This window comes from Schistocerca nitens, chromosome 9 (assembly GCF_023898315.1).
Source record: "Schistocerca nitens isolate TAMUIC-IGC-003100 chromosome 9, iqSchNite1.1, whole genome shotgun sequence".
Lineage (NCBI taxonomy): Eukaryota > Metazoa > Arthropoda > Insecta > Orthoptera > Acrididae > Schistocerca > Schistocerca nitens.
Genome location: NC_064622.1, coordinates 93,987,262 through 93,995,190, shown reverse-complemented (window position 1 = coordinate 93,995,190; position 7,929 = coordinate 93,987,262). Strand labels below are relative to the sequence as shown.

At 41.4% G+C, this 7,929-nt stretch overlaps 1 pseudogene; it reads right to left on the bottom strand.

The window, feature by feature from the left end:
• Window positions 1-1,115: 1,115 nt before the first annotated feature.
• Window positions 1,116-1,233, bottom strand: LOC126204634 (5S ribosomal RNA; annotated as a pseudogene).
• Window positions 1,234-7,929: the final 6,696 nt, after the last annotated feature.

The window sequence follows — 7,929 nt, the reverse complement described above, 5'->3', positions numbered from 1 at the left end:
AGTTGGTGTGACTTTCGTATAGCATAGTTATCGGTTGCAAGGTTTGGTTATTTTTGTGTTTCATTTCATTGCGTGTGCAGTAATGTGCGTAAAGATTTTCATTTCTTCAAAGTTTAGTCGTATTCTGTAGTTCACTAACAAGATCATTTTTTATGCACGTTTCTGATATGTTTTAACATTTTTGCTAACAAACAGCAGTATTGGAATCGATAACTAGAAACGACTTCCTACATAGGTTGCTTCTAGTTACCGATTCCAAATATTAGACGGTTCATTATTTACACCGTTTTTGCAGTACGTGCGGATAATATAATATATGCACTCGCAATTGCTCTCGTGCTCTTAGTTATTTTAGTCATCTTCAACTCGTTTAATTTACATTCGCTCGTAAATAATAGTCGCGTTAAATGTATTATTTTATGGCACGCTACATTAGTTTGTTTACGACTACGATCCGTTCCATTCATAGATAGTTCATTGCACCATCTTTGCCTTACGTATGACGTCATTGGTCAAAGCCGACGGGTGGTATCGGACACTAGAATTTATCCCACAAGTCTATTTCTTGTCAATCTGTTTGGACAGTCGTTTCCCTGGAAACAAAAGATCGATAACATTCAAGTCACGAAAAAGGAAAATTATTTAGGCTTATTTCTGAAATGGTACCATTATCGATATCCTTGAAAATAGTTATTATATGTATAATTTATAATCGACAGCAGCCATATACTTCTGGTGACTACGATGTTTCATTATTATTATTATTATTATTATTATTATTATTTCTAGCTGTTACCCACAGCTTCCCTCGTGCACCAGTAATTTTGTTGTGATGAGTGGTGGTTAGAAATAAGTTAGTAATTTATAAATGTCTGTGTATACAGTGGTGGAGAGACGTATGTACAAAAAATGTGTACATTACTGGTACGTGGGTATTCAAGAATGTGTTTCTGTCTTTTGCTGTACGTCGAACCTCAAAGCATGTATTATATTCTCTACCTATATTTCAAAGGTGTCTCAGCTCATTACGTTCGTACGGAAGTAGAGTTGGAAGAGGCTACTTTTCAATCAAGTAGCTCCTCAGTTTGCCTCATAAGGGCTGAGTGCACCCCGCTCGCCAACAGCGCTCGGCAGACCAGATGGTCACCCACCCAAGTGCTAGCCCAGCCCGACAGCGCTTCACTTCGGTGATCTGCCGGGAACCGGTGTTACCACTGCGGCAAGGCCGTTGTCTAAAACAACTCCCGCTTAACACAACGGAAGCTTAAGCGATAAGGAAAATGCCAAAGCAGTGGGCGCTATATACGAGGTATATGGGCGTAAGCACTGCTTCTTGCTGGTGTTAGATTAGCATAATTTTACATTGAAGCAATATGATAATTTCTTATAGAAGGCCACTAACAAATGCAACAATTTTAGAGGTTTACATTAAATATAAAATCTGTAACACACTTATGTAGCAAAGTGATACTGGGCTTTCTCTGGGTCATGCAGGAATGGATGTGACATTTTGCAACCAGAGCAATACATACGAACCGTTTCTTCCTTCCATTCCAATGCATTATAGTATCTACATTTTTTATCAAACCCCGAAAGATGAATAATTTATAATTAACATCGGCAATTAGTAGATCATGATAAAACGTAACCTCAACAAAAGCATCCCACGTTCCACATGTAAAGGTACGACGTGTCTCTGTATGTCGTACAGCCTTTAAATGACGCCATTGTTACGAATCCCCAAACGTCTCGGAAGCTATAAGAGACGGGTGACGATCAGCTCGTAAAATGCGGTGGCCTTGTGATTGTTCTCGTGCGTCTGTAGCTCTTAAACCGCTCGACGTTCTACGTCCCAGTTCCGGCAGACCTGATATTGCTCCAAAGTTAGTTGGATTCGAGTAAATTTCGCAGTTCTAGCTCTCTTAGAACCACACTGGTGTCCAAAATTAAAGTAACAAACCACTGTTTCCCCGTCTTTTGTCTAATTCACGGTATAGCCGTGCAAACTGTCAAGAGATGTCCTTACAATCGTGTTCTGCAGGGAAGGCGGCTTTCCAGCCAACGGACAACCACGTCAACGATGACGTCAGGGCACCTATCAAACTAGGTAGTGTGTGCCGGGTAGTCCCGCATCCCAAATCGATGGTATACAGTCACAGACGGGGTGGTATGGCACAATAAAACGCTTATCAGACTCTCTGCCCTGGAGGGCCATATGAAGAATGGGAGCAGCACTAACTTATTTGACTCGATGGCTTAATTTGAATCGTTCTGTTGTTTCTTGGACGCGACGACAATTTCTAGAGACCGAAAGACTGTCCCGAAGACTACGGTAGGGCCGACCAAGTGTGGTATCAGAAAGAAAGGGCTGTTATTTGGCTGCAAGGGCACGACGGTATCGCCTTAGTACTGACCTCTCAGCATCCACTGGACGTGTCGTATCGAGGCAAACGCTGACAAGGCGTCGCCGGAGTGGTCCTTCTTATCGGAGACTTGCTGTATGTGTGCCTCTGATGCGTCTTCACAGATGGGATGTGACACCTATTTTTGACCTATTTTGTACTTGTATCGATATTTCCATGTCAATTTGTAGTATTGCTTACGTATAATGTATGTATTATGGAAATTCTTTGACTATGTATACACGTTTCAGTTATGTTTGTTATTTAAATTATGCTTGTGAATTTAAATAAAGACTTAAACGATTGTTATGTAATGTGCTATAAATGACTTGGTCCACAACCAGGGAACGTACGGTTGAATGTAAAAGATGTAGGGGAGCTCCACAGCTACGTAAGTACCCTGGCGGAGTGGAGAAGGTTTGGTGGGCGAGCAAGTGGTAACTAATAATTAATGATAAGAATATTTACCTTTTCTCATACATACTGGTGTAGTTTTGTTAATGTGCGTGGTTCTTAAAACCATGAAAGTTTAAGGGTCCTCATGTACCAGCCTAGCTATTTAATGAAGCAATGCAAAGGCTCCATCGGTGCCAATACAGTTAGATTTGCCTCTGTTTAGTTGCTTCAAACCGAATTTCAGAAAGAACTGTTTACTGTGTTATCTACTATAATGCAAGCTGGTTAATGCACAGGCGTAGACACCCTGTATTAGGCAATGAAGTTATAGATTATGATCATTAGTAGACCCCATGATTTAAATTCAGAATCATTTCAAACTTTTCTCTGTTCAGTATTGCTGCTAGTTTCATGTGTGTCGGTATTTGGTTTTATAAACTGTTGCACCTAGTTCATTTTAGGTACGTGTTGCTGAGAGGCATATGTTGCTGTTTACTATCTCATTGGCCATTTGCTTATCTGACTTACTAGTTTGTCTGCAAGGTTAAGTTACTTTCTTGTAGTGTGAACAGATATAAGGAAAGAATTTAGTGTGTGTGTGTGTGTGTTAAGGAAGGCTAAGTTAACCTTAGCACTGCCTTCTGGTTTATCATTTTTCTTGACACAAGAATGCCTAATTAGGCTGGTAACCTGTTTTAATACGTAATGTTACAAATTGCTTTTTTGCTGGGACAACGTGTGTTCCTGATCCACTGTTTACTCTTGTTTGTACTCTGCTGGAGTGTTTCGGAAACGAATCCCAGTTTTATTGTTCTATTTCCATTAGGTTATCTCACGGTCACAACTACTTAAAAATTCCTCGCAGAGGTATAACGTTAACATCGATTATCGTTTAAGGTGGTCGATGTTACCGTTACAGGGAACGTCTAAAATCGTCAACGTACCACCTGGACGTCGAACAGTGGCCAAATGTTCTTTTCAAACACAAGTCCCGACTTAGTCTGGAGAGTGATTCTCCATGCATTCGCATCTGGAAGGAACGTGAAACACGATTTCGGGCGGGACCTAAGCATTGTGGAAAGAGACCGATGTCGAGAAGGATCCATAATGGTGTAGGCAGGCATTATGTGGACCACTGGAACACCTCTTCATAAAACAGTATGGGTAAAGGTTTGACTGCTGTCAGGTATCGTGACGAGATCTTGGGACCTCAAGTGGGGTTGCTGCGAAGTGCTGTGAATCCAGATTTCGTATTGATGTTCTATAATGCTCGACCTCATAGAGCACGGGTTGTTAATGTTTTCTTGGAAACAGAAAATGTTGCACGCGTGGCATAATCTGCTGGCTCTCTCGATTTGTATCTCAAAGAGCATGTCTGGGATGCGCTAGGGAGGCAGATTGCTTCACGTCAGCATCTAGCAACCACTCTCCAAGGCTTGCAAGGATCTCTGTGGGATGAACAGGCGTTATTGCCTCAACATGGCATCATTCACAGGATGCCCCGTCGTTTTCGAACCGGTATTGGTGCCAGAGGTAGTCACACCCCATACTGAGCACATTAACCAGTTGTCAAAATGTGTGTGCAAATCCGTTAAGTTGAAAACAAAGCACATTTTCGTCCACCGCTATGCATATAGGAGTTATTTATGTTCTGTATTCTTTACACTGTTTCTACTTTACTATCATTTGTTTATACTATTTCGTGACAAAATAAACGCAACCTTGCAAAATTTCCGTTTGTTACCTTAGTTTTGGACACCAGTGTACGTGCTAAATAGACTTACATTGGCAATATTATTTAGCGTATGGCTAATACAGACATATCATAAAATTAAATTACATATACATATGTACATATTTACAGACAAGAAAGTTAAGTTTCGCTTTACAACTGAGTATCCAGTCTTCAATCCAGCGCACCGCATCTGGAGTTGTTAGCAGGAAGTCCTCTTCGGCACCGTCATAGGCTCGAATCTTGCATTCACTGACAATGTGGTGAACAGTCTGGTATGGAGTCCCGTAGTCACAGGCTGGATTAGGCAGCTTCTTCCACTTAAAGAGAGCATCCCTGCATCGGCCATGGCCAGTACTGATTCTGTTGAGAGTAGTCCAGGTCTTGCGTGGTAGGTCGAATCCACTTGGAAGTTTAGCACCTGAGAAGATGTTATGCAGGCTGAGCTGTGGTAAAATTTGCTGTTTTGAAGAGCGCGCCGCAGCGCGTAGTGTAAAGCAGTCGCCTTCCATTTCTGGTGGTGCCACCGCTGTGGTAATCGCAGCTTTGGTGTCTCCCTCTGGTGGGAAAGAGGAAAGGTTGCCTGTTCACGTGCATGTAAGGGGCGCTATGAGCTCGCCAGTCGGTCAGTCGGAGTCGGCCTGCGAGTCGGTGCATTTAGAGGAGCTAGCTGCGAGAGCGACTTTTCGCTTTCTTCCGAAGCAGGATCCTCAAGTTGAGTAGTTAGTTACTTCTTTTAAATCTCGACTGTTACGATTTGTTGTGTGTTGTTGTCTAGAACCCGCAGCCTTCTTTCGTCGTGATTTGACAGTTGTAACTTGTGTTTTCTATATTCTTTGAAACTTGTCTTGAGTGGTGTTTGATGCCTTGATTTTGGTGAGGCCGAGTTAGAAGGTGTAGGTATCTTGGTTTACACGACATCGGCCGATATTCTCTGTTGTTCTTGCAGTTACATCTGACGGTTGGAAATCGGTCGGATTGTCGGTCGGAGTGCTAGTATGTCTGTCGGTCGGAGCTGCCCCTGTCATGTTTGTCGGATTCGGCGTGTTAACGAATTTATTGCTTGGAGCGTAAAGGCCTAATTCCTGAAATATGTTTTTATCTTGCCTATCATCTTGAAAGGCGGTATATGTGTAATGTAGAGCATGTTTGGCCAACCTTGTATAATTTTATGTAAGATTGCTTTTCATGGGCTTTTATTTAAATGGTTATTTTAGTATATAAAGTTGCCACCCTTCCACCGTAAGACTTTTCTTAGAAATTAAAATCAAGTTGCACCTTCGGTGGCAAGTTAATCTTTTAATTTTAGTGTTTTGTACCATTTCCATCCCTCCTACTGGGTGCATAGATGGTGTGCTTGTGTGAATTGTTAACTTTTACCTTAAGGTAATCTGGTGTGTTGCAGATTTGCACCTGTGTAGTCTTTCAGAGGTTGTTGTGAGCGGTAGTGACTACGGCAGTGTCAAATGGGAGCGGCAAGGTTCTCAGCCCGAAAGCTCATATACTCAAAAATTTGTTTCTTTCTGCCTCTGAATAAATTGTAACTTGATATTTAGAGGATGCTTTCTGCTTATAATTTTAAATCTGTTTCTTAAAAAAAAAGCTTTTAGGAATAAAATTCCCACTCGTTAAAAGCAATTTCATTTTGACTTCATCAGTTACTCCCTGGCAACAACTTCCACTGTCACATAGTGTGATTAAATGTGTAATGTTCGTGATGAATAGCTAGTAGATAAAGTAAATTCTTAAGAAAAGTTTGAAGGTAAATTCACATCTGTCACTGCTTCCCACCGACCTTTCCATTCTTCAAGGGATTTGAAATCCTTAGCAACCATTTCAGCAGCATCGAACATGGTTGGATGCCGTGATTTCAGTCTCTTACGATTTAAAAGTGGCAGGTCGCTATGCACGGGTAGGTCAGAATTCCTGGAGATCTTCTGGGATTCCCTCATAATTGTAGTACATCTGCGTAGATCAGGAGGCATTATACCGGTTAACAGTGGAGGCGAATAAACTGGAGTAGATCTGATTGCGCCACATATTATGCGCATGGTCGTATTCAAAGGCATTATATTGGCAAGACTCATCGTAATAGTCTTAAACGTGATTCTCGGGTTTACCGTCGGATTTTATTGGTATATCACCACAAAAGCTCTCCAGCTGGCGAGATGGTTTCGCAACTAAATGTCATAAACAGCGCGCCCAATAACATCGTATTGGCATTGTCGTGCAATAATCTGCAAATTCTATGACTCACCGACTATCCCTCTCACATGTTGTTGTTGTTTTTGTTGTGGTCTTCAGTCCTGAGACCGGTTTGATGCAGCTCTCCATGCTACTCTATCCTGTGCAAGCTTCTTCATCTCCCAGTACTTACTGCAGCCTACATCCTTCTGAATCTGCTTAGTGTATTCATCTCTTGGTCTCCTTCTATGATTTTTACTCTCCACGATGCCCTCCAGTATTAAATTGATGATTCCTTGATGCCTCAGAACATGTCCTACCAACCGATCCCTTCTTCTAGTCAAGTTGTGCCACAAACTCCTCTTCTCCCCAATTCTATCCAATACCTCATCATTAGTTATGTGATCTATCCATCTAATCTTCAGCATTCTTCTGTAGCACCACATTTCGAAAGGTTCTAGTCTCTTCTTGTCTAAACTATTTATCGTCCATATTTCACTTCCATACATGGCTACACTCCATACAAATACTTTCAGAAACAACTTCCTGACACTTAAATCAATACTCGATGTTAACAAATTTCTCTTCTTCAGAAACGCTTTACTTGCCATTGCCAGTCTACATTTTATATCCTCTCTACATCAACCATCATCAGTTATTTTGCTCCCCAAATAGCAAAACTCCTCTCACATACAGTACACCATATTTAAAAATGTTAATAACACTCAAAAAGTTACAACTTCCTGAAGTTTTCCATGGATTCCTATTGGTTAAGCTACCTCTATACCAAATTTCATCGGAATCGGTAAAGCTGCAGCATCGTGAAAACGTGACACAGCTACTTTCGCATGTATAATATTACTATGGAAGTATGGATTGGTGTGGATTAAACGCGTTGAAGATTTATAAACACAAGCGTTGTATTCTAGCTGTTACACGACACTGCCCTCGCATATCAGTAAAATCAAATGAAATGAAATCTGTGTACGAAGTTATTAGCCGGGAGACGCCGGTCGGGATGTTGGAGTGTTTGGCTCAAGTCTTTTTATTTGACGCCACTTCGACGACTTGGGCCTCGATGACGATAAAACGATGATGAGGGTAACATACATATCCATTCGTGAGCGGAAAAAACTCAACCCGGCCGGGAATCGGCTCTTTATTTTCCAACAAGAGAAGGTAAACTTTTATTTACAAATTTGAAGAATTCTACTG